Below are 27,068 nucleotides of genomic sequence, written 5' to 3' on the forward strand. Positions count from 1 at the left end.
CACACCCATGCCTAAGGGCTTCCTCCAGCCACTGAAGTCTGCCTTGTTGCTAACACAGCAGGCCAAACTTAGCACCAACTCCGCTCCCAGAAGGCCCCAACCAGTGACTTATGCGAGGTGGTGTATAAACATCCTAGCTTCCTCCCCCGTGAGGAGGGAAGCTCTGCTTCCTAGAGTTCTCTCATGAGATTAAGCACTAATCACTCACAATGGAGTGTTCTGGGCTTCATTCTCTTCCCTGTCTCACTTCCCCAGCCCCTTACCAATGTCTCCCTCACCCCCAGATAAATTTTTTGTACTTGAGTTTTTGCCTTGAGGAGCCCAACATGGTATCTTCCCACAGATGCCCTCAGCCCTGCACCAGCCTTCCCTTGCCCAGCCTCCCTGCTCCTCACTCAGCAGGTCCCTAGAGACACTCGTGGGTTACAGGGATGTCTCACTGATAGTCGTGAGATCTGTGGATCAACCTGAATTTTCAGGGTCCTGAAAAGGCCCCCACCAAAGTGAGGTGTGTGTCTGGGCCAGCTGGCATTAACCTATCCATATGGTGAAACAGAAGCAGAATATCTGAAATGCCCAGGGACCTACCAAGCAGCAAAATCAAACAAAAATCCTGAAGTAGGAAGGAAGAAAGGTCAGAATGACAATAAAGCTATTTGACATAATTCGCCCAGATGCAAATGGTTAACACCAAACTCATTCTCAGAGACAGACAGATACAATCCTCCCACCAAAGACCCAGCCCACACTGGACAGTGATGTATCAGTAGGGGGAGCCAATGGGACTCTCCAGGGGCAGTGGCCCCTCCCACCACATACCCTACCCCACCCCACCCCAGCAGAGGAGGATGCCCTCTGAGGGTGACCACAGAGCTAGTTTTCCAGAGGCCTGGAGTCTGGGGGTGGAGGCAGGGAAGCTGGCTTTCCAAATCACAAATTTCTGTGATCGCTTTATTTTTAAAAAACACAGCTGGCACATTTTCACAATTAAGACCAGTTGGGAGGGGAGTAAAGGACAGAAAACTGTACTTGAACGATTAAAAAAAAAAAGACCAGTTGGTGCTGGACAGTCACGAAAGAAAACAAAAATATCAAGTTTCGGTCACAGCTCTAAGACAGACAGTACATTTTTCATGGAGACAAAGATGGAGACACCAACATGCTGTGCATCAGGAGGTGGGCATGTGAGGCCCTCATAGCACTGTGGCCTGGACCACAACCTCTGGGTTCTCGATGTCCCTTTTGCTCTGGATCTTCTTTAGCTGTAGCTGAGCTGGGCAGGACTTCTGCCCTTCCCCAGCTTGGGCTTTTGTATGCTAGATGATATGCTTCAGAACATGGTGCATGGCCGCCATGGTCTTTTCACAGGCCACTTTGAAATTGTTGGGGTGCTAGTGTGTCCACACCAGGAGCATGGTAACAGAGAGGTCTCCAGTGCCCACGAAGACAGCATCCACCTTATGAGTGTCCATGTGGATGTGCTCTGTCACCACAGAGCCATCGGGAAAGGCAGGTCAGAGCTGGTGATGAACAAGGCGTTGGGGCCCATCAAGTGCAGTACAACCATCACTACTAAGGCTTCTTCCTGGCGGTGGATCTTTCTGCCAATCAGTAACTCATCCTCGAACTGGTTGGGAGTCATGTCTGTAACCAGCACAATCTTTTCTTTGTAAACAAGAAGGAGATTCCTGGACGATGCATAGAGCCTTCTCCTTTCCACTTGTCACCCATCCACACGTCACACACGTACACCAGTCAGAAGTTCTGCTGCTTCGGCTCATGCACGATGTCTACCACTATGGCCAGGAAGGACTTGTCCCTCATGACCACCTGGTTGTCCACATAGCTTTGGACAACATGGCCCTGGATGGAAAGCTCCCAGCAGTCCTCCTTCATGCTGGCCTGCCAGGGTGGTGCAGGACCATGAACATCAGTGTCTTGTCGCTGGTAGGGCTAGGGCTCCGCTTAGGCTCAGGCTCCCCTCTGGCCCAATCAGTGTAGATGCCTAGCTCTGATGCCAGGCCACTTCCCTGTGACCTCAGGGCCTCTCTTGACATTTTCTTAATTCATATACCCTTTATTCTCTAAATAGTCATAAGTAAAGCATGATACTCTCCATTTGGTTCAGCTTATTATTTCTCCTGTGTAAATAGTGTAGAAAAATGGTAATATTAACCATTTTGGTTCATTCACATTAAGGCCAGGACCGCAGCACATTTCCATTACAATTAGCCAAAATGTGAACAGAAGAGCAGCTTAAAGGTTGAGCAAGATGAGTTTCAAACCATGTCTCCCAATTTCAGCTCAGTCCACCAATGTGGTTAATGATTAAGACACAGAATTTTGCTTTGAGGTACTGGGAAAGCACATCAGCTGGTTCGGGATGAAGGGGAAACAGACTGGATGCTACAGTGATCAGTGGTCCAGAGGGCTGAGCTTGTTAAGGAAGCATTATCAAGTACTCAGAAACAATACACTCATGAGTAATATTATGACAGGCATTTCCAATTTTCCCCCTTCTCTCACAGTAAGAGAACCCTTGATTTTAAGCTGGGCTCATACCCTCCCCAAATTTAAAACACCTCCATGCTGCTCTGTAGTTAGGTGTGGCTCCAGGTGTCTATGTTGTGGGCAACTGAAGATAAGCAAAAGTAAAATTTACATCTTTTGGATCATGTCCGTAATGGCAAGGATGTGGCCTTCTGCTAGCATCTTGTACCCTCCTTGCTGGATGGAATTGGGATGTTAGGAGAGTCATCTTGAACCATGTGGATGAGGTCAACATTCTGAGAATGGTGGATCAACAAGGTGGAGGGTGCTTGAACCCTTGATGGCTTTTCAGTTGAGCACTGCCATAACTCCTAAGGCACTGTTTAATTTCATCTCTGTTAGAGCAGAGCTTTTATACTATTACAAATATGTGGCAAATAATTTATTTTAAGGATGAATGATAATGAGTCATTTATTTTTGGTACAAATGAGAGCAGTTGTTCTATTATAACACTACTCACACTGAGTTTTATCCCAAATGTTTTATATAACAGGAAAAAGGAGTATAATCATATATAGCATGTCACAAATTATATGAAGCCCAACTGTATGTAAGATGTGTCCAACATGTGAAGGCCATCTCTGATGTGTACTGTGGTTTAGAGCAGTAGGCTAAGAAAACCATGGCTATAGGTTTAATATCCATGTGGATTGATTGTCTTCACATTCATTGTATTCCTTACTTCAGTCATCGATTTGGCTAATTCTTATCATTAGGCAAAACCAGAAAGAAAGCTGGTTGCAAAAATAATCTCCACCTATGGAAAAAATCACACAGGGCCAAAGTCCTACTTGTAGGAGGGCAGCTTAATGACAGCAAAAAGGACATAGTTGACGTATAGTGAGCTGAACAATAGAAAGCATGTTTTGCTTCTGATATTGTCAAGAAATAAAATAAATATATGAGATTCTCTATTGAACAAAGCATGAGTAAACAGGCATTCTTCTACACTACTGGTAAGGTATATGTTTCTTCCAAAGAAATAATCATCCTTGCACAGGGGCCATGCTAATCTCTATGTCGTTCCAATTTTAGTATATGTGCTGCTGAAGCGAGCACCAAAGAAATAATCAGACTACTACACAAAAATGTAACATGCTTCCCTGGCTGGTGTGGCTCAGTTGATTGAGTGCCAGCCTGTGAACCAAAGGGTCACTGGTTCGATTCCCAATCAGGGCATATACCTGGGTTGTGGGCCAGGTCCCCTGGGGCGCACAACAGGTAACCACACATTGATATTTCTCCCCCACTCTTTCTCCCCCCCTTCCCCTCTCTCTAAAAATAAATAAATAAAATCTTTTTAAAAAGAGATTTAATTCAAAAATGTATAAAATCATTAAAAATGTAACATGCTAAGTTGTTCCTCATAGTGCTATCTATAATAGTGAAAAATTGGCTGCAACCTACATGTCCAACAACAGAGAACTGACTAAATAAACTTGGCGTATCCCTACAATGGAATAATTTGTAGCCATTAAAATTGATGTTTATATTATTCATTATATAATATTAATTGACAGTATAGGTCTTTAAAATATGCAATATGATCTTGATTTTGCAAAAACAATACTGCACTGTGTGCACATGAGCATGTGTGTGTATATACATAATTTTATACATGTATTTAAAACATTTAAAATGTTAAAACTCTTAACGTTATCTCAGGGAGGGAGGGATGATAATTTTTACTTTCTTCATTGTGCTTTTGTTTTCCAGAGATTTCAGTGAATATATACATGTTAACTTTATAATCAGATAAACAAATAAATGTAATCTTAAAAGGCAGGAGGGAAGGAAGAGAAGAAAGGAAGGAATGCGCAAGGGAGAAGAGTGAATGGGGGCTTTCACATAGGACAGATCTGAGGCTGCATCCAGGTTCCACTTCACAGGTCTTTGTATTTTCTCATCTGTAAAAACAGGGTTAATATAATACTTATCTGAAAGGACAATTATGAGGACTTAATGTCCTCATATGTATTTCTCAAACTTCTGAAAAATATTAATCACTTAAAATGATCAAATAAAATGTCTTGGGAAATTCAGAACATATATTTGGACATTAAGGGCTCTACCAAACTTCCCTTCAAATAAACAAGTTTATCTAAATTTAAGCCAGCCTTCCCTGAATTGACCAGACCACAGCATCATGTTTTTATGGAGTGTCTATGAACATACTTAATTCTGCCTAATACATCTTGAGAAATACTGACAGAATATGCTCCAGTACCCAACACACAATGGGTGCTTAGGTAGGTTTTGTCATTTTTTCACCTATGAAGCACTGAGACTGGGTTCTTAAGATGGCAGAAATAGTGAACAAGAATGGGTAGAAGACATCTCCTAATTAAGAATCTAGAAGAACAATGGACTTAAAAGAGGAGAAGTAAGGCTAGAAATAACACTGGCAAATGCTACACTGCATTATTTCCCAACATAGAAATGAGGCATTTGATAGCTGAAAGGGAAAAAAGGAGATGATATCATTCCCTATTAACATAAAATCATGATTTGTTACTGATAGTAAATGTAATGTGTAATCAAAGAAATGAAGTTTACATAGGAGTAATCTGTTGATTAATCCTAATACATGCCAAAACCCTGACAGATAAAAGCAAACCAACTTCAATTTATTATTTCATAATGCATTAGCATCAGTCAGTGGCCCTTCCAACAGGAGACAGCAAGGTCCACCTTCAATTTAATTAATTTTGTATTATAAGTTGAATCATTAGATCCTACAGATATTCTTTAGGGGTCAGCATGAAAATTTCCCAGAAGAAATGCTACATGATGAAACTATCTGTCATGGGCAACACCATGAAAATTCAAAAAGCATTGTAAGTTTTCACCATTGCTACCTTTTGCTTAGTGTAAATAACTACTGAATAAATAACTGGATAAGGTAAAAGCTGCTCTGCACATGATTCATAAGTGTCAGAGGTAAATGGATGAAATAAATTACTCTCTCAAAATCCCTTATAACCCTGTATTTCTCATCTTCATAATTGTGTTGATATTAAAACAAAGTTACCATATGTTAACTAAACCAAGAGGGAACAACAGGAATAAAAAGATATGAGAAATCATGAATTGGCCCAATCCAATTATGTTCAGGAATCAGAAAAGGTCATATTAACTACTGTGGGTATGGTAGGCATATTACACATAAATAATAACAAAGCCCCCCCAAAATAAGATATCATAATTAAGAATAAGAAGAAATAAGAGACTATATAAACAGGGCTTCAAAGAATTCAAATACAGAAATGAATCATAAGACACACACCTAAAACATCTATTGTTACTGTGCTTAAATAAATAAATGACATGGTTGAAAATATCTTTACTGGAAACCATAAAAAATGTAAAAGGAGATTTGCAAATGTAGCCAAAGAACTTACACAAGTAACAACTACAGTCCAAAATTTAAAACTCAACAGATGAATTTAACATCAGATTACACACAGCAAGAAACTTGGTAAACTGAAGTATAGTTCAGAAAAAAGTATCCAGAACATAGCACAGAAATTTAAAAAAAAAAACATAAAATTAACAAAAGTATTTAAGAAGACTCTATATAGAGTACAGAGTGAAAAGGTCTAGCATTTCTTTAGAGTTCCAATAGAGAAAAGAAAGAATAGGAATTTGAAAAGTCAATAGCTGAGAATAATAAACAAAGATCCACAGACTCAAGAACCCAGTGAGTCCCAAGCAGGATGTATAAAAGCACTTGATCACAGACACATCATAGTAAAACTACACACCTAAGACAAAGTGAAGATCTCAAAAGCAACCAGTAGGGAGAAAAAAAGAACAGATTATGTTCAAATGAGTGATAGACTGAAAAGTGACTTCTTAACAAAAGCAATGGAAACCAGAGAGGGATAGAATATCTTCAGCTTGCTGGAAAGAACAACCAGTTCTATTATAAACTGCTGATTGTAAGCTGAAGATATTTTAAGACAGACAAAATTAGAGAGAATTTGCCTCCAAAAGAATCTCACTAAAGAAACTTCTAAAGAGACTTCCGGCCAAGATGGAGGTGTAGGTAGACACACTGTGCCTCCTCACACAACCAAAAGAAGGACAACAAATTTAAAAACAAAAAGCCACCAGAACTGACAGAAAATCGAACTGTATGGAAGTCTGACAACCAAGGAGTTAAAGAAGAAATATTCATCCAGACAGGTAGGAGGGGTGGAGACAAGCAGCCAGGTGGAGAGGACTTGCGGCAAGGCAGTGGTTGATGGCCCTGAGAGGCAGCAGCTGGAGGAGTGGGCGGCCCCACATTGGAGTGCAGATAAACCAGGAGGAACAACTGGGGAGTGAGACAGACCTGGCAACCTAGGGTTCCAGTGTGGGGAAATAAAGCTTCAAACCTCTGACTGAAAATACCTGTGGGGGTTGAGGCAGCAGCACGAGAAATTCCCAGCCTCACAGGAGAGTTCGTTGGAGAGACCCACAGGGTCCTAGAATGTACACAGATCTACCCACCCAGGAATCAGCACCAGAAGGGCCCACTTTGCTTGTGGGTAGCGGGGGAAATGACTGAAATCTGGCAGAGAATAGAGCAAGTGGCATTGTTCCCTCTCAGACCCCTCCCCCACATACAGCATCACAGCGCAGCAATGTGGGTTGCCCTGACCTGGTGAACACATGAGGCTCCACCCCTTACTACGTAACCGGTGCTCCAAGATTAAAAAAATATGGCTGAAATGAAAGAACAGATCAAAGCTCCAGAAAAAATACAACTAAGCGATGAAGAGACAGCCAAACTATCAGATGCACAGTTCAAAGCACTGGTAATCAGGATGCTCACAGAATTGGTTGAATATGGTCACAAATTAGATGAAAAAATGAAGTCTATGCAAAGTGAAATAAAGGAAAATGTACAGGGAACCAACAGTAACAGAAAGGAACTGGGACTCAAATCAATGGTGTGAACCTGGAGGAAGAAACATTCAACCAGAAAAGAATAAAGAAACAAGAATTCAAAAAAATGAGAAGAGGTTTAAGAACCTCCAGGGCATCTTTAAATGTTCCAACATCCAACTCATAGGAGTACCAGAGGAAGAGCAAGAAATTGAAAACTTAGTTGAACAAATAATGAAGGAGAACTTTCCCAATCTGGCAAAGGAAATAGACTTCCAGGAAGTGTAGGAAGCTCAGAGAGTCCCAAAGAAGTTGGACCCAAGGAGGAACACATCAAGGCACATCATAATTACATTTCACAAGATTAAAGAGAAGGAGAGAATCCTAAAAGAAACCAGAGAAAAGGAGACAGTTACCTACAAAGGAGTCCCCATAAGACCGTCAGCTGATTTCTCAAAAGAAACCTTAGAAGTATTCCAAGTCACGAAAGGCAAGGACCTACTCCAAGATGACTCTATCCAGCAAAGCTTTCATTTAGAATGGAAGGGCAGATAAATTGCTTCCCAGATAAGGTCAAGTTAAAGGAGTTCATCATCACCAAGCCCTTATTATATGAAATGTTAAAGGGACTTATCTAAGAAAAAGAAGATAAAAAATATGAACAGTAAAATGACAACAAACTCACAGTTATTAACAACCACACCTAAAACAAAAATGAAAACAAACTAAGCAAACAACTAGAACAGGAACAGAATCACAGAAATGGAGATCACATGGAGGGTTCTCAGTGGGGGAGTGGGAGGAGGAGAGAGGGGAAAAGGTACAGAGAATAAGTAGCATAGATGGTAGGTAGAAAATAGACAGGGGGAGGTTAAGACTAGTATAGGAAATGTGCAAGTCAAAGAACTTATATGAATGACCCATGGACATGAAATAAAGGGGGGGAATATGGGTGGGAGCGGTGTGCACAGCAGAGGGGAATAAAGGGGGGAAAATAGGACAACTGTAATAACATAATCAATAAAATATATTTTAAAAAAGAAAATTCTAAAGAATGTATTCGAAGCAAAAAAAAAAAATTCCTAAAGGAAAGGATTAAGATGAAACAAAGAATATAGAACCAAAAATGCAGAAATATAAGCAAATCAAAAAAAATATTATTTAAAGAAAACAATAATAATGATCCTGGAGATTAAATGTAATTAAGATACAAAGCAAGAATACTTTATAACTAAGGAGGCAGATAATGAAATTAAAAGTATTCCAGGACTCTCATACTGTCCAGGAGAAAAATAAAGGTACCTACTAAATTTAAAGGTTTTATTTATTTATTTTTAGAAAGAGGGAAAGCGGGGAGAAAGAGAGGGAGAGAAACACTGATGTGAGAAAGAAACATGCCTCCATCACCCATCCAGGGCCCTGGCCTGCAATTCAGGTACGTGCCCCACTGGGAATTAAACCAGTGATCTGGTTCACAGGCCAGTGCTCAATTCACTGAGCTACACCAGTCAGAGCAAGGTACCTATTAATTTTAGACTTAATAAATCAAGCATATTGAAATTATTGAGATACCACTAAAAGAAAAAAGTATATAATTTTTGAAACAAGTAGGGAGAATTTGAATGATTTAAAAAGTACTCAATCTGGAATAAGGCAATAAAAGTGAAATACAAAGTACAAAATAGGATGATTAAATAAGACCAAAACTTATTATTAATTCCTTTAAATATAAATTAATCCAGTGTCCCAGTTAAAAGACATTCTTAGAAAAACCACATTCATAAAAAGAACATTTTGATCAAAAGCACTATATTTTAATCAAAAACTACATTTTAATCAAAAGACAATATCTAAAAATTAAAGATGGAAAATGTTAAAGCATAAGTATAGGAAAAATACACCATGCCAATGTTAATCAAAAGAAAGCTAGAGTAAGCCCTGGCAGGTGGCTCAGTTGGTTGCAGCATCATCTCATACACCAAAAAGTTGAGGGTACCTTCATGCCATAATTTTAACATTTTATGAGATTTCATCTTTGATTTATTCTTGCCAATCTCTATAATATTGCAGGATTTTAAAAAAAATATGTATTTATTTTACAGAGAGGAGAAGGGAGGGAGAAAGACAGGGAGAGAAACATCAATGTTTGAGAGAGAAACACAGATCAGTTGTCTTATACATGCACCCCCAACTGGGCACCAAACCCACAACTCAGGCATGTGCCCTGACTGGGAATCAAACCAGTGACATTTTGCTTTGTGAGACGATGCCCAACCTACTGAGCCACAGAAGCCAGTGCATGTAATTTTGCTGGGGTTTTTACACATGTATCTTTTTTATTCCTTTAAAAGTTTTTAATGTCAACATATAGCTGCACCAAAAATAAAACAAAAAAACAAACATATCAGGAACTCTCTACACACACCCCCAAACAAAATAAATTTCTTTTCTAAAGAACAAGTAATTTCAAAATTAAAATATCCCCAAAGTATTTATTTCTTGCTATGTGTTTGCACCTGCAAGGCATGCTGTTGCAATTCCATGTGTGCTTCCATTCTGGGGACCAAACTGAAGGAGCAACCCCTATTTGGGACAGACCCATTTTAATGGCACAAGATATAACAAGAGATGATGGAAGTGTGTGAAGCTCATATTCAGCATACATTATGTCCACCCACATTCCATTGGCTAAGTTACATCAGATGTCCAAGCCCAAAGTCAATGATGTGGTATTGTAAACTCTGTCTTCAAGGTGCTAGGCACAGCAAGTCAAATGTCAGCAATCAAGGACAAATTTCTCATCAGTAAAGGAGCTAGTGTTGGGGAAAATGACACAATCTATCAGAGCAATGCACTCCTCTCCCTTCCCTTCCGAATCCCTTTGTGTGACAAAGGAAAGGAAAATATTTCTTGTTCCCCAGGTAGAAGTCAAGGTCATGGCTTATATGAGTTGTGGCCTGGTTAGTTTCCTCTGGGTTGTGGGAAAATACTTCCCACTTAATCTGGGCCCTTATCCTGCAAATAAACTAGGACTTTGTACTACAACTAAACAGGGCAAATCAAACCATGTACTGGAAAAATTACCTGGAGAACATATAAGAAGTACAACAATAATTACCTAGAAATCAAGAAAATGGCATAAACTTAAAACAGATGCCCCAAAAAGGGTTAACACAGGTCTTCTTCCTAAGGGCACCAATGAATTTTTATAAACCAGTGCAAATAGCACTAATTTTGTGGTATATATTGAAAGCACTCATTTTCTGTTCTCCTGTGGAAGTTTACATAAGTGAATGTTATCATTTTCTGAAGATCAAACTACTGGAGATTATGCATTTCAGTATTTCTTCCTTAATTCAAAAATATTAATAGTTCAGAATCCCAGCCATGAAGAGAAACAGCAGCTAATAATAAATCTCATGAATGCCTGTGACTCTCCTAAAAAAGTGACAAATTAGGTATTCATAAGTGAACATTATTTAAAAATTTTCCACTAGTATGAATCATCTCAAACCAAATTATAGTAGAAATGCCCTATCCATATGAAATTCTAAACTATGCACTAAAATGGCCAATAATTTATTCTTTGAGAGAAAATGAACAAGACTCTAATCAATTTACATGAGATAGTCCAAGCAAATATGAAACTGCTGCCAAGTTCTTATAGTTCCATCCTAGTTATTTTATTTTAAAAAATTTGAGTAGAAAATGAAACCGTTTTTTTTACAGCCTAGCTATAAATAAAATGAAGTGGGGGGGGTTGTAAAATCTTATCAAAGAACTATGAATGTGCTTGGAAGTGGAGTTTTAACATACCAGAGTCACCTCTAAGCCACATAGTACCTCCTGGTACTCTGAACATGCTTGTGCAACACACAGGCAAACATATATATTAAACAGTAAGCCCTGCAAAAAAATTGTTCTTATGGTCTTGGGTAACTTCTATTTTATTTGTCAAAAGGAAATACAATTATTCAATATCTACATCATCCCCAAGCAAACCCTCACCTCAGTGGTCACAACCTCAAAGGGAAGCCTGCAAAAGGACAAAGTAGCAAATCATGTTGCTGTGGCCTAAGGAACACTTTCACTGATTCTGTGACAGGTTACTCTCATTTCATTGAGATATCAAAAGAGGTGAGGTGGGAAGGATATCCCCCAAACATCTGAGAGAAGCTACAGCGATAGTCACCTAAACTCTGGGTAGAACACGAAATATAAGGTCACTGTTTCCATATAAGGTGGCTGAACTGGCTCTTGATGGTGACCTCTGGAGCAAATGCAGTTGTTTTAAGAAGCACCCAACTACCATACTCATGAGGTAAAGAAGAAAAGGAGCTTCCCAGAGGATAGGTGAGGCTTGCTACATTAACATTAAAGGAACAATAAGAGTTATTTAATTTGACCCTTTTGTGACATGTACAATAATAAAGCTGATCCAAAGCATTTCAATGATTCTCCCAAGGTCACTAGCTAATATTTTATGACAATTTGACTTGACCCTATGCTTCACTATTCATAATTCATTATTCTTTTTACTTTAACTCCAAAACTCCAGTTCCAGAACTGAATTTTCAACAAGGGAGTAATTATGGCTAAGATATTAGTGAATAATATTTAATGATGCAGCAAAGAGGAACTTTCTTGAGCGACAGAAATAGTCTATACATGATTGGGATGTTAGTCACACAGGTGTATACATTTGACTGTCCACTTGTTGAACATAAGATCTGTCACCATAAATCATAAACAATTTTGTTATTAAAATAATACTTAATAGAGATAATTTATAAGATGCCAAACATTAACATAAGAAAATGTACACAATATATAATTGCACTTATTCCACATTATCCAAGGTCATGTAGAAATCACAACCTGAGACAGGGACAAATAAAGGATGCCCTTTATTTGGGAGTTACAAATTTAGGGCAGTGAGCACACGGAAAAAAGAAAAAACAAGGTAAGGAAAGATGCAAAGCCCCCAATTTGATGCATTACTTAGCATGATTACTGCTTTACAAGGAGCCATGAAGAGACACAGCAGGCTGCTCACTCAGATGTGTCCACTCAGCGCAGAGTACTTCTCTAGAAGCTTCACTAGGAGGACCTGCACTTGAAAGTACTCCAGAGGAGATTTGGGAAAGGAGGAAAAATGGATCTGACTAGCTCCTTCCAATCTCCCCTGACATCCCCTGGGAATAGCAAATGGTGCCTGGACAGTTGCTCAGGAAGCCAGATCTCACACCCCACACTGTGGTGTTCTTCTCAGTCTCAATGAGGAAGGGTGACTAGTGGAGGTGGGACACTAACCGAATGGGTAAAAAGAAGAAAAACGGTCAAAGGAACCTGGGATGGTACACAAGGTTTGTAACTCAATATGGATCAACAAGCAGGCTGTACAAAAATATATACATTATCATCCTATTTATAAATAAGACTAGGAGAATATATACCAAAAACTATTAATAGTTATCATCTCTGGGGTGGTGCAGTAATGCCATTTTTCTACCTTCTTCTTCTCTAAACTTGTTAACTCTCCTACCTTCCAAAATCAAATACTCAAAATCCCCATGCTTCACCTCGGTAGCTTCAAGCCTTCATGCCATAATGATGTTTTTAGGCCTAGAAATGAGTGTACTTGGGATTTAGTCACTAAACTTAGCATGTTAAGCAAATACTGCATATAGTAAAAACACTTTTCAAAACTCCCTAAATCACTCTTAACAAGTAGTTTATTACCCATCACAAATGACATACAGCAGTGAGCAAAAGTAGGTATACAGTTGTAATGCAAGTAATACAATAATTAATAAATAATAGAAGAATAAACTCTGTTTCATGTACTCACGACTATAAACCTACTTTTGCACACCCCTGTAATGTGTACTACCCACACAGTAATTCTTAGGCACCCTAAAATTGGAGAACTTCCGAGGTTTACTGAAGAAATTAGGAAAATCAAAAGTCTATGTGCAGCTGTCTGGGCAGCCAAACCACTGAGATAATGCTCTCACACTGGGTGCCCACGCGGTTCCCTGTCTCTGCCTCTGATCAGGGTTCCACCCAGGTACAATCCTCCCGAGGAAGATAAGAAACAAAGAGCACTTGGCAGTTCACTGGAAGATTCCAGAGAAGATATTGTTGTGGAAAATCCACCCACACGCGGGGAGATAACGAAGCACAAACTTTATTACGCGCGCAGGGCTCAAGGGAGTCAATTCCCAAATCCTGAGCCGAAAAGGCTGGGTTAGGGGTCCTTTTTATATACCAGTTACACAGGCAGAAAGGGAGGGGGACCAGCTGCCGAAAGCAAGCATTCAGAAGCAGGGGCAAGGTTAGTGACCTGGAGATATCGTTACATAGCAACCGGCTCCTTACCTAAAAATAACTTTTACTCAGCTTTTGTCCCAACAAAACTTGCAAGTGTTACAGAGAGCAGTTTCTTTTCCTGCCACAATATGATGGGATAAAAGATCAAAACACAAGTGTGAAGAGGAAGAGGTTTCCAACATATTGGTATTCCTCTTCAGTTCAAAATTCTATTTTTTTTATTTTTTTTATTTTCAATAATATTTTGTATTGGTTTCAGGTATACAGCACAGCGGTTAGACGATCATATACTTTGCAAAGTGTTCCAGTATTTCCAGTACTCAAAATTTTAAAGTAAAGCCACTGAAAATTATCATGATTTAATGTTTAAAATGTAACCTGCTTAATGTTTACACACATATTGAAATAAAAGAACATATTAACAGTGAAAAAATGGAACCTCCACAGATGCCTCATTGCTAACTGCCATATCTGAAATAGCAACTCCTGTTGATCCTAACCCTTTTAACTTGTTTTATTTAGTTTAGAGCATTGTAACAGCGTGACAGCATATGAAATACTTAGTTACTAATTTGTGTGTTGAATATTTCTTCCCCTAAAATGTAAGCTCCATCAAAGGCAGAAACTGTGTGTTTTGTTCACTACTGCATCCTCAGGAAGCGTAGAAGAATGGGTGATACATAAAAGTGCTTAATGAATATTTGTTGAAGAAAAGTATTAAATCCCTAATCTGTTTTAATATTAAGCCTCTATAATCTTAATATGTGTTCTCAGCTGTGTTTGCTGTTTGTTGTTTAAGGAAGCTACTCCACTGTGTTTTCTGCTTTGTCTTCAGACACAGGTGTTAGCCAAATCAGGGCATTCTGGTTTTTTAATTTTTTTGGAAAACACCAGCTTTTTTTATTTCTAGGATTACATCATAAATTAAAAGTCAAAGACTCAAAGATTTGAGTACAAAGATGTTAATCATAGACTACTTACAATAGCAAAAAATGGTGACAACTTACAGGCTAACCATGGGAATATGAGTAGGTAAGCAACGTTTTAGCCATACCACAGAATATTATCATGTAAACAAAAATGTCTTTGTATTTTTAATTATATCAACTAAAGAAAACAGGTTACAAAGCAATTATATCTCACTTGTAGGAATGCTGTAACTATCCCTCTACATGTACAGAAAAAGAAAATATACAAAATGTAAATTTAAATATAAAATTTATTATAAGTTATATTTTTGTTACAGGATTATGGGTCTAATTTTCTTTTTATTTCCCAACTTTTTTATTTTGCTATGAAAATAGGACATTTTTTAAATATTAAGAAATCTTAAGGACAGTCGCCATATTCCAGCCCTACTGGAGGATGGTCTTTCTTCTTCTCCACACATTTCATATTGCTGAACAGACCTCACCTGGAGCCCAGACATCCAACTTTTTCTGCATTGTGCCATCCCCTCCCCAACATGATGATCATTCTGCTACCAGTGGGAGGTGGAGAAAGCTACATTTACTGGAGGAGAAAACATCCTTGCTGTCATATAAATGCCCGAAAATAAAGTTTTGGATTATTTCATCCTTCTCCACTCCATGACTGCAAAGAATGAATGCTGAAGGTGCTTGGATACGGGCCTATACAGTTCTAAATGACACTTCTTTCCAACTGGTTTGCTTTGATGATATCTGTGGCGTCCATGATGGGGTAGGCATCAGAAGCCACGACAACAGCTATTGGTACTATTTTCAAAAACACACCACCCATCCTCACTCCCTGACAAGTGATTTGCCCAGCAACCTGGGCATCAGGAGTCCTGAGCTCCAGTCCCCACAGGTGACTCATGGCCAGCCCCAGGCTGGGCATCCTGGCCTCAGTTTCCCTAACTTGCTCTGTCAATATTCCCCACCTACTGTATAGAGTGTTAACAAGAGTGAGGTGCTTTGAACTCTGCAGATAAAAGAGACTGGAGAAGCAGCACCCAATTATTATACCCCATAACACCAGGTGTGGAAGCAGAGATTAGCTGCTTTCATACTGTTGCAGCCATAGAGCTCCTCATAGCGCTTCACTCTGCTCTGGTTGTCAAAACTGCAAAGCAAAGCTCAGTCAGCATCTCAACGCTACTTCAGAATAGATTTTCTTAAACTGCCCAAACCACCAGTGACCTATCCTCCCCTGGATGTATGATTCAGTAACACTCTAAAGGTGTCTAAATTCTTCCTTCTGCCCTGGCTAGTGCAGCTCAGTGGATTGAGCCCAGGCCTGCAAACCAAAGGGTCACTGGTTTGATTCCCAGTCAGGGCACATGCCTGGGTTGTGAGCCAGGTCCCCAGTAAGAGGCGTGCAAGAGGCAACCACATAGTGATGTTTCTCTTCCTCTCTTTCTCCTTCCCTTCCCTTCTCTCTAAAAACAAATAAATACAATCTTTACAAATAAATAAATAAATTATTCCTTCCAATTGGCCTCAAATCCTGTGAAATATGAACCATAACTTTTCACCATTTAAGTATTCACAATTAAGAAGTCAGCAAAGTGAGTGAGAGAGTCAGAATGACTGAATTTTAAACTCATCTTTTTCCTTCTTGTAAGGTGGGGCTTACTAACAGTGCTCATCTTGTTGGTGTCCTTAGGAGTTGCTATGGAACCACAGAAGGATGGTGTGTGAAAACACTTTGTAAAATGCCAAGCCCTTCACGTGTGTTAACACAACCAAATATCTGCAAAAAAAGACTTCTGGCACAACTGCCATCTGTCCCCTTGTGCCTCCAAGCTACAACTGCAAAAATAAGCCTGGGTTGCCACCTATTGGTTGAAAATACAAATTGCATCCTACCAGTTGCAAGTAGAGCAAAGGAAGCAAACACCAGTATTTCCAACTTTAAACCATCTTCATTTTTCCCACCCTCCTCATGTCATATTATGTACTTAATAATGTTCTTTTAAAAATGCACTTTATGCCCTAGCTGGTGTGGCTCAGTGTATTGAGTGCTGGCCTGTGAACCAAAAGTTTGCCGGTTCAATTCCCAGCCAGGGCATGTGCCTGACTTGCAGGCCAGGTTCCCAATTACTCTCAAAATAGTTTCTTATTCTGTCATTTTAGGCTACTGAATTATAGTGGCTCTGTTTGACATAACTGCAATATTCCATATGAAACTTAATTTAAGCTCGTACATTTTTGGGACTGGAAATTCAACTTTGCTTCCATATGACCTGTAGAACACAATCTATCCAGTAATTTACTAGCACTTTTCAAATATTTTGTTGTACTCTTCTGTGACCTGCTATCTGGTCTAATCTGGTCTTAGAACACATTTTACAAATACATAAGTTATTTAATAAGTTTGACTCAGCCCGTATTTATACTTTGTTTTTGAAAAAATTTTAATGTGTTCTTTTAAAACTAGGAATAAAGAATGCCTCTGAGGAAACAGAGGGGAAAATGAACATTTTGATTTTGTTTATACCTCATCTCATTCCAGAAATAATTTCAGAACACTTATAATAATCTATAGACTCTATAAGATAACAAATATATAAGAATTTAAGGACCATGATGTAACCCAAACAGGAGCTTGACAGGTAAGAGCTGGAACCTCTCAGGAAGCAGCTTACGTCCTGCTCTTGCTGGAGCTGGTGGGGAGGCCAGTAATGATCCCAGCAAGGGTGGCTCACTCGATGCCGCCCCCAGTGGAGGAGGAAGAGGAGTTACACAGTTGCTGGAGATTATCAGTACCTTAGGGAGTGTCAACCAACAGTGGCTGGTGCCAATTTAATGCCAACAAGACTCCCCAACTTGGGATGTGGTGAAGATGGATGACAGAAACATAGCCAGGCAGGCAGTTCAGCACAGAGGCAGGCAGTTCAGTTCCTGCTTCTCTATGAAGTGCAATTTGTGTGAGAGGCCCCTGTGCAGAAATGGTTGCTAGGCTCTGTTTTTAAAAATCTGAGCCCAGTTAGCCACCAGGAGCCCTTCTTAGTAGGTGTCTTTTTCCCCCCTCAGGATACACATTTTCCCCCTCTCAGTCAGAACCTGTTGACAGTGTTGATGATCAATCAAGTCAGACTGTCCTGTGTCGGTGCCAGAATGGCTTGGCTACCTGCTCTGGTTCCTGCTCTAGTCCCTCGGTGGGACTCCTGTGACAAAGCAGTAGCCAATACAGCAACTAGAGCCATTTGCTTACAAGAGGACTCTCAGGCACCTGGCAAACTCAAAACTCCAATCTCTTATAAAAGCAGCTGAAACAACTTGAGAAACGTTAAAGAACAACAAAGGCACTTACTTAATTCATGAGAAAAATCATGGGTAATTGACAAAATGTATTTGGCATGGAGTAAAGGTTCCAGCCATCACGAATTACAAACATGTAGGCATACAGGGGCTTGATGGATCATTTCTATCCTTCCTATAACCTTTACTCAAGTTTTTGTGGGAGATTTTAAACATTCAGTTGTACAGAATAGATTAGAATAACAAGAAACAAAACAATTTGCCATCTAGACGTTAAAATAGCTCTGAGCCAAGTTTAGAGCTAGCTACAAATGTCAGAAAATGTAAATCCTAACCAGCCATCAACACTAAAAGCAAAACTGGAATGCCCTTAATGGAGCTGGCAAGATTAAGGAGTTTGGTTGTTTCTAATTCTACCTAGGAAGTCTTTATCCAGGTATAGCAGGAGGTACTGGCTATGGCACAAACTCCTCCTTAGGCTGTGAGCACATAATCAAGGGCGACTCTGTTGTCGAGGACTACTCACATTCTAAAGATGTTTGCTGGGCTGAAATGGTTCTGGTGGTTGAGTGAACATTTTGATCGATGTTTAGGTTTAGTTTAGGTTTCACGTTACATCTAATTCAGCAGTACCAAGGCCACCCCATGAAAATAAAATTCTGAGGAAGTGATTACCCTCACCTCCTGAAAAACCTGTTGGTTAGTAAGTCACATCCCACAGAAAGGTCGTGAGAGTTATCTTCGTAAACAGGGAAATTCTCATCAGGGTAGTAATGTGGTAGTGATGAGCTCCTTTTTTTTTCCCTCAGCCTAGAACCTGGGGGGGGGGGGGGGCGTTATCATTCTGAGGATAGTATAATAATAAAAGAGGATACCAAGTGATCCAAAGGCATTGCCCTGTCAGCCTCCAACTATCTAGACAATCAAATGCCTAAGGCTGATTTATGTATGTACAAGAATATAATCTGTGGGGGCACAAGGGCTGCATGCAAGAGTTCATTCATTTAAATATTAACAGGAAGGTAGGTGAGAACATTTTCCAGCCAGGGCTCAGTCTAGTTTGAACATCCCTCTAGAAGTCCATCCTGCTATGTTTGGACATTGTGGAGTAAACATTTTGATTCATGACAGTGTGAGCTATTTCCACTCACAGTGGCCTTGCAAAGGGGAGTTCCCACAGCAGTTTTGACAGAGCTGCAACCATACTTAAGGTGTTTAGCAATATGATAAGGGATGGTGGTTAGAGATTAAGCCAACTGTGGGAGATAGTTGGCTCCTATCTGGAAGAGTGTGGCCAATGTATGGGGGAGCAGGTAGAGAGACACAGGGGAAAGGTGGAACTCCCTTTTGCAATTTGACGTGATGATTTAACTTGATTGACTGAAATAAATACTAAAGTTAGGGATAATTGAGAAATTGCTAACAGAAATAACTATGAAATCACAGGTTCTATCAAAGGTAGAAATCCAGGAAAAAAATCATTTGAAAGCATACACACTGCATAACATTAGAAGAAATAGTCAAAAAAGGACCCACAGTTCTCTGCAAAATTTTATCAAATACATGTCAAAAGTCTGCAGGAACCAGGCCTGGAGCAGGTGTTTTCATGCCAGTTAAAGAGAGACTACTTTATTAGGAAAAGAAATTTTATCAGTACTTTTGGGGTATAAATTTGAACCCAGCCATATTTAACCATCTCCAAAGGAAATAGTATTTCATATATAATTTTCAGTTTTCCAGAGCTGTTTTTCTAATTTTAGAAGTGAACATTTTATAAATAATAGTAAAGGTATACAATATAATTGTTTGCTACCATCTAGTGGAACTACTAAATTTTGCACAAAAACATTCTTTGCTCTAACATGGTCATTCTACTTCATTACCTTCATCTGATTCTTCTTGGTTACACGAATTTGTGGTTGAAAAACTTCTTTATATTTGATCCAAAATTCTTAACATCCAAGGATCAAGTATAAGGGACAAGATAGAAAAAAAGAGTTGTCTGATTACATAGCACTGCACATTCTCCGATTGAAAATAAAAAAACTATTTTGATAGTTAACCATAAACTGATCAAAGAGAAGCATCAAGAATCACATTCCACCTAAACTTACACTCAGAAGACTTGGTTCTCAGGCAAATTGACACTGTATCCTCATTCCCAGCTTACTCCTATTCTACAGAATACATGATCTCATTGCCAGACTTTTCTTCCAGGGTACATATGTCATGTACAGTATGTCAAATATGTCTGGTCATATTAATTACATCTTTTTGAACATGGCAAAGAATTTCTGGTGGAATGTGAGAACTGAGAAACCAAATTATGAATGTGCCATATGGTCACTGATGAGAGGACAAATGTGTAGCAAACTCTGTTTCCACAGTAGTGGTTTTGTTGTTTTGGCTACACGACAGCTACTCTAGTACAGATGAGTCTCAAGATCTTCCACACTGTGTTGTCTTCTCAACCTCTGGGACGCTGATTCCTGACCTTCGATTCTGCCCTCTAGGGATTTCTTTACCTAGTGACAACCACATGTACATCAGGGCCTCAAAATTACCCTCTTAGAAAGAAGATGAGCAAGAAATTAAAAACTTAATTTGAACAAATAATGAAGGAGAACTTCCCCAATCTGGTAAAGGAGGCAGACTTCCAGGAACTCCAGGAAGCTCAGAAAGTCCCAAAGAAGTGGACCCAAGGAAGCACACACCAAGGCACATTATGATTACATTACCCAAGATTAAAGATAAGGAGAGAATCTTAAAGCAGCAAGAGAAAAGGAGACAGTTACCTACAAAGAAGTTCCCATAAGGCTGTCAGCTGACTTCTCAAAAGAAACTTTGCACTCTAGAAGGGACAGGCAAGAAGTATTCAAAGTCATGAAAAGCAAGAACCTACAACCAAGATTACTCTATCCAGCAAAGCTATCATTTAGAACGGAAGGGCAGATAAAGTGCTTCTCAGATAAGGTCAAGTTAAAGGAGCTCATCATGACCAAGCCCTTATTATATGAAATGTTAAAGGGACTTATCTAAGAAAAAGATCACAACTATGAACAGTAAAATGACCACTTCACAACTATCAACAATTCAACCTAAAAACAAAATCATACTAAGCAATCAGCTGGATCAGGAACAGAATCACAGAAATTGATATCACATGGAGGGTTATCAGAGGGGAGGGGAAAGGGAGTAATGAGGGAAAAGGTACAGGGAATAAGAAGCATAAAGGGTAGGTACAAAATAGACAGGGGGAGGTTAAAAATAGTATAGAACATGGAGAAGCCAAAGAATTTATATGTATGACTCATGGACATAGACTAAGTGGGTGGTGGGGAATGCTGGTGGAAGGAGGGGGTGCAGGATGGGGGGGAATAAAGGGGATAAAAATGGGACAATTGTAATAGCATAATGAATAAAATATATTTAAAAATTTTTTTAAATAAGAGAAAAAAATTACCCTCTTAGGAAAGTGATTTCTGACAACTCATTTACCCACTCTGACCCCAGTGTACAATAAATCCTGTGTTCTTGTTAGGGGCCCTCAAAGCAGTCTATATTTTTCTTTAATAAAAAAGTTTTACAATTTTATAATTATATAATATTCCAATAAATTACTGATAATGCCCCTAAAATTTGCCCTTTAAAAGCAGAAACACTGGTTAGTACTGCTACTCAAATAAAAGTGTCTGGTATAGGGGCACAGTGGCAGCAGCCAGGCAGCCCAGCTTTGCAAAGGCTTTTGATGCCCATGGCCTGCAGCAGCAAAGGAGGAGCTCAAGAGATCAGCGAGACTGTCAGCTAAACTTGCTCCTGCAAAAGCAGAAATGAAGCCAAAAAAGGCAGCAAGAAAAAATAAATCCTCAGACAAATAAGTGCAACCAAAAGGGAAAGGGGGAACAAAGGGAAAACAGGCTGAAGTAGCTAACCAGGAACCTATAGAAGGTCTACCTGCAGAAAAAGGAGAAATTGAAAATAAGAAGAGAACCACAGGTAAGGGGAGGCAACGGCAGTGGCCACCTCCTTTCCCCTTCACTTCCTGACAGGAAAGGTTTAAGGGGGGCAGAGCCCTGGGAGGCCTCACCAAGCTCAGGGCCATGCCAGGGGCTCTGGCCATGGATGTGTGCCACCTGAAGGTAAACAACTTCATGAGGAGCTGCAGTCTGTAGCCTGGACACATGTGGCCTCTAGGCTGAATTTGCTGAGTAGCTGCAGGTGGCGCTGGAGGCCAAGGTGCCCACGACAAGTGGGAGTTCGAGGCCAACAATGAACTGGGGCAACCTGTGCACAACAACAAGGAGATGTCATGGACAAGATTATCAGGCAGACCGATTCTATGAGACCCAGGTCATCAAACAAGAGAATGAGTCAGGTTATGAGAGGAGACCTTTGGAAATGAAGCAGCAGCAGGCCTACTGCCCAGTGGAAGTGAAGGCAAAGATGAAGCAAGAAGCACCTATCAGCTTCTTCCCGCATTAAGCATCTCAACTCAAACCAAGCAGAAAACAACTGAACAGTCTCAAGAGGCCTTATGAAGAAAACCGAAGATGAGGAAACTTTTTTTTAAGTTTTTTTAAAAGATTTTATTTATTTTTAGAGAGGGAAAGGAGGGAGAAAGAGAGAGAGAGAGAAAAACATCAATGTGCGGTTGCTGGGGGTCATGGCCTGCAACCCAGGCATGTGCCCTGGCTGGGAATTGAACCTGCAACACTTTGGTTCACAGCCCACGCTCAATCCACTGAGCTACGCCAGCCAGGGCTTGAGGAAACTTTTGAGCACAAAGAATATAGGAGGGGCTGCTCTCAGCCTCCTGCTGAAAAAGATGAGAAGATGGCAACACCCATCTTGCCACTGACATAAGGAACTGTGACCACCACTTCAAGGTGGCCTGAGACCACAGTAGTAGCTACACACTTATAATCGAGAGCCTTGCATACCTGTAATCAGGAGTCCATGCCAGCTATGGAGTCAGTATCAGCTGGTCCCTTGACTCTTGCAGCACCCAGCTCCATGAAGAGCCTTTCCCCTATGGCTATGGAGGCACTGCGAAGAAGTCCACCAGTAGCCAGTTTGAAAACTACAGAGACAAGTCTGTAAAGAACAGTGTAGTTACTGGTGGATAGTCTGTCTGGAGCACCACGAAGTCTCCTCCATTGGCCAAGATGGTGGCAGGGGGAGGTTCTTACACTGAACATCTGGAAAGCTAGAAATATCAATGGATAGGGCCTGAACACAAAAAGCTAGCAAGATAACTAGATAGAGAAAAAAGCCTTCTGGTACCAGATTGGGGATGGGACCAGGGGAAGGCAGACACATGTGCCACAGAAGTCAAAATGGTGCAGGGGAGGTGCTAGACCAAAGAGGTCTGTCAGTCTCACCTGGGGAAAGAAGGGATTGGTTAGGAGGGGGACCCACGCAAAGCATGTGAAAATTTGGGAAGTTGATTAGTCACTTTGAGAAAGCACAAAGAAACACTCTCTCGCTTGTGGGTCACTCTGGCTCCTGACCTGGACTTGCATGGTGTACTGGTCTGTTCTCTCCATCAGTGACATGGTCTTAGCAGCCACATGGCCCATGGCCTCCAGGAGGGAGCCTCTCATTCTCTCTTGCCCACATGATGATGCATTCACTGCTGCATTTGCACACTCATCCAGGTGAATGCGACCGTGAGGCTCAGGCAGCCATATGGCCCATGGCTATGTGGGCTCCATGGCTGTGTGGGCTCCACACACAGGCTCCAGGAAAGAGTTTGAAATGGACAGCAGCCGGGAACAAACTAAGCTACCTGGATGGGGACCAAGATGGCTTAGCAGCCGCTTGTAGGTTCCAAAGGACTATACTTTAAAATAGAGCAGGAACTCTGGACACTGGCTTTTGCCTTGGTCTTGCTGAAGACACAGTTGGACTGTTCCATGGCAGAAAGAGAGATGGCCTTTATGACAGGAGTCCGATATTCTCCCAGGTCATGCAGCACCTGAATAAAACCCCTTTCCTTTTGCAGCAGGATCTGCCTCATGAGTTTGGCTTTTGGTGGTGGCAGTCAGCCAAACCTCCATGGGTTTTTATTGTTGTTGTTCAGTTACAATGTGACTGGCAGCTTAGTGGACTTCAAATATGGAAATGATATGGAACTTTCCTTTACCAAGAATGGGAAATAAATGGGCATTGCTTTCTAAATCAGAAGGAAGCCTTGCAGGGGACACAGGCCCTCTCCCCTCATGTCCTGGTAAAGAATTGTACAATGGAGTTCAACTTCGGGCAGATGGCAGAGCCCTACTGTTCTGCCCTTCCTGGCTTTCCCTTTATCCAGCATCTTCCCCTGAGTAAGTGGAGCTGAGGCACTGTCGTACCAAAAACCAAAGTATAGTAAGATTCTAATGATGGTAGGCCCACCCACTGCCAGTAAGACCACATGGGCCATCGAACATGCAGCTTCCAATCCCCCCAAGAAGTACAACATTCTGGGTACCAGTGCTGTTATGGATAAGATGTGGGTGATGGGCCTACACCGGCAGTGGAACTACACCAGTAGCTGGGATGTCCTGATCTAACAGGTCACCCAGTGCCTCAAGCACTTCATCACCTGCAAGAAACGCAACTATATCCTCGACCAGACAATTGTTTATGGATCAGCTCAGAGACTATCTGAAGGCTTCCAGCACCAAGCTACTGTTATCTGTCCCACTGATGAGGACCTAAAAGACTGAACAATAAAACGAACTGACAAAGAAGTGAACTGAATACATGGTCTTGGAAATGAAAGTCAATTTCACATTGCCAGATGTTGAGTACTTCCTGGATGAGATGCTGTTCATTGAGCTGCAGCAGGAGGAAGCAGACAATACAACAAGGAAGGTTGCAAGACTGAGCCACCCCTTGAAAAGCACTTTGACAGCCCAGGCAGCGGTGGCTTCTGGGGCTGCAGGGGTATTGATGGTTTCCAGCACTACAACATGCAAGGTTCCACCGCCGTTGGCAACCAAGGAGGCTTCCAGGACTGAGGGGGAAGCAGTAGTGGAAGAGGCAACTACTGAAAAGGTTTCAACCACAGTAGAGATGATGGCTACAACCAGAACCATCAGGGTAACAACAGCTGGGTTAACAACAACTCCAATAACCAAGGAGCTACGACTGGGCTCCCCAGCAGCAACCACCCCCTCAGCAGCCACCACCACCACCACCACAGCCACCACCACGGTCCACTTACAGCCTTGCTCAGAAGCCACCAGGGTAAGCAGCTACAGCAAGAACAGCAGAATCCTTAAGTCAAGTGCCAGTACCAGCACCTCCACTGTCAGCAGCTCCAGCTCTCCACAGCTGTGTTACAGCCATCCACCCTACAAACCAGGAGGTTACAGCCAGGACTATACAGCCCCATCACCTCCATCCCCACCTGCCGACAACTGTGGGGACTAAGGTGGGCTATGCTCCAGCCTCCTACACCTCACCACTGCCCCCCACCACACAGACCTACCGTCAGACCAGCTATAACCAGTATCAGCAGTATGTCCAGGGTGGAACTAGTACTATCAGAACCAGGGCCAGTGGCCACCCTGCTATGGGAACTGCAACTACTGAGCTATATGGGGAACACAGAGTTCAGTACAAGCCCTCAGTAGCCAGTGTGCCCTGGAGGCCCCTGCTGGCTTCCTCCACCAGCACCCACCTCAGTCCCTCATCTGCCCCAACCAGGTCCTGTGGTACTATGGTATAACAGGAGGAGGGAGACACACCCCTGGAAGTGGGGGAGGGGTTTTAGCTGCACATGCATGTGTCACCCTAGCGACCAGGATGACACACAGCAGTTGAGTTGTGCGTACATGCCCAAGGCTAGTGAGGGTGATTGGCTAAGGGAAAAGCCCTCCTACTCTCTTCCAATCCCCAAAGTCCCATCAGTCTAGCCTGGGAAAATATAGGATTGGTTGGAAGGTGGCCAGACCCTCCTGAAGTACGTGGAAGTTTCAGCACCTGGCCCAGCACATGGGGGTAGCTTACATAAACCAAGGGAAGGGAGAGACATGCTCTCTTTTGGACCCACTACATGGATGTGAGGGCCAGTGTTCTGCGGGACCAGCGGGCCCTGGAAGCCACGTGGCTGGTGGTGGCCCTAAACACAGGTCTCTAAGAAGGAGCCTAAAGCCAGACTGCAACCTGGAATAAGACAAGCCACCTAGATGATCATGCAGTGGTTACCTATGGTTCCTGAAGAATGGTATTTTTAAATGGGAGAAGGAACTTTGGGCACAACCTTGGACCAGACTGGTGTAAGGTGGCTGAATTTTTCTTCTGGGTGTTCTGGAGGGGATGGGCTTTGAGGCAGGAGCCTGTCACCCTCACAGACTATGCAGCTTTTGAATAAAAGACCTCTTTCTTTTCTCACCAAACCTCTGCCTCCAGAATTTGCCGATATGGGTGGCAGCAGGCAGCTGAACCACACTTTCGGTCGGTAAAATGATGACATAAAAGAATGGTTAGAAGATAAAGGTCAAGTACTAAATATTCAGATGAGAAGAGCAATACATAAAGCATTTAAGGAATCAATATTTGCTGTGTTTGACAGTATTAAATCTGTGAAAAACTTTGCAGAGTTCCCTGGACAAAAGTACAAAGACATAGATCTGCTTGTGCCTTTCAAGGAAGATTACTTTGCAACAACAACAACAAAAATGAAGAAAGGAAGTAAAATAAAGTGGAAGCTAAATTACGAGCTAAACAAGAGCAAGAAGAAAAAAGTTAGCAGAAAATGCTGCAATAAAACTATTACTGTAGACAATCATTTGGAGCACTGGGGAGTCTCTCCCATTGGACAAGGTAGGGGCAGGAGGAGGTTACTCTGAGCACAGAAAGCTAGAAATAGAGCCTGAACATGAAAAACCAGCAAGATAATTGGATAAAGGAAAAAAACAGCCCTTTCTCCCATTCTGGTACCGGTTAGGGGTGGGACCAGGGGAAGGTAGGTACATGCACCACAGAAGTCAAAATGGTGCAGGGGAGGTGCTAGACCAAAGAGGCCTGTCTGTCTGGCCTGGGGAAAGAAAGAACTAGTTGGGAGGTGGACCCACACAAAGCACACGAAAGTTTGG

The 27,068-nt window shown here is 41.3% G+C and overlaps 1 non-coding gene and 2 pseudogenes across 1 annotated transcript; 1 reads left to right on the plus strand and 2 right to left on the minus strand.

Moving 5' to 3' along the window:
- Positions 1 to 1,054: 1,054 nt before the first annotated feature.
- On the minus strand, positions 1,055 to 1,896 carry LOC114505763 (annotated as a pseudogene).
- Positions 1,897 to 3,505: 1,609 nt separating this feature from the next.
- On the minus strand, positions 3,506 to 3,610 carry LOC114505832. The gene has a single exon (XR_003685298.1). It is a non-coding gene; the product is annotated as a U6 spliceosomal RNA (small nuclear RNA).
- Positions 3,611 to 5,311: 1,701 nt separating this feature from the next.
- Positions 5,312 to 25,604, plus strand: LOC114505590 (annotated as a pseudogene).
- Positions 25,605 to 27,068: the final 1,464 nt, after the last annotated feature.

This window comes from Phyllostomus discolor, chromosome X (assembly GCF_004126475.2).
Source record: "Phyllostomus discolor isolate MPI-MPIP mPhyDis1 chromosome X, mPhyDis1.pri.v3, whole genome shotgun sequence".
In the NCBI taxonomy this organism is placed as follows: Eukaryota; Metazoa; Chordata; class Mammalia; order Chiroptera; family Phyllostomidae; genus Phyllostomus; species Phyllostomus discolor.